We start from the raw sequence: 649 nt of genomic DNA on the forward strand, positions 1-649 counted from the left end.
AAGATATAAAATCTCGATTGGTTTATAATGCACACAATGCTATTTTCTTTATTCTTTAACACCCGAGCCTCATAAATATCAAAAACACGGTCATTGTCCCTTCTGTTAACTAAATTTGGAGCTAATTTAGAGCGAAACTAACAAAAATGGGCATCAAAATACACAATGGGGCTTGTATGACGCAGTCAGTATCAGTAAGTAGGTACAACTATTCGATTAAACTAACCACCGCACTGCTGGTGTAGTGGTATCATGCAAGATTCCCATTCTTGCGACCCGGGTTCGATTCCCGGGCAGTGCAACTAACTTTTTATTATTTAGTCACTTTTAGTTTTTTTTTTAATTCAGCTTATAATTTAATCAATTTTTAATCATGAAGAACAAGTTGTTCACGGTAACCTTGGAATTATCAAAGTTTGGTAAATTTGGCAACTAAACATCCTAACTAATATTGTAAAAAGTTGCAAAAGTTTGTATGTTTGTTTGTCATTAACTCACACCCTAACTAAGCAATCAGTTAACTTAATTTTTGGCAATATAGTACTTAGTTCAAGGAAGGAGAGTAACATAGGCTACTTTTTATACCAATAAAACGGTTCTCACGGGATTTGTATAAAAACCGTAATAAACGCGGTCGAAAAACGCTGGC

General features: G+C 34.5%; 1 non-coding gene across 1 annotated transcript; it reads left to right on the top strand.

Moving 5' to 3' along the window:
* The first annotated feature begins 230 nt into the window (after nt 1-230).
* Trnag-ccc lies at nt 231-301 on the top strand. Its single transcript has one exon. It is a non-coding gene; the product is annotated as a tRNA-Gly (tRNA).
* Nucleotides 302-649: the final 348 nt, after the last annotated feature.

Source organism: Pararge aegeria, chromosome 16 (assembly GCF_905163445.1).
Source record: "Pararge aegeria chromosome 16, ilParAegt1.1, whole genome shotgun sequence".
Lineage (NCBI taxonomy): Eukaryota > Metazoa > Arthropoda > Insecta > Lepidoptera > Nymphalidae > Pararge > Pararge aegeria.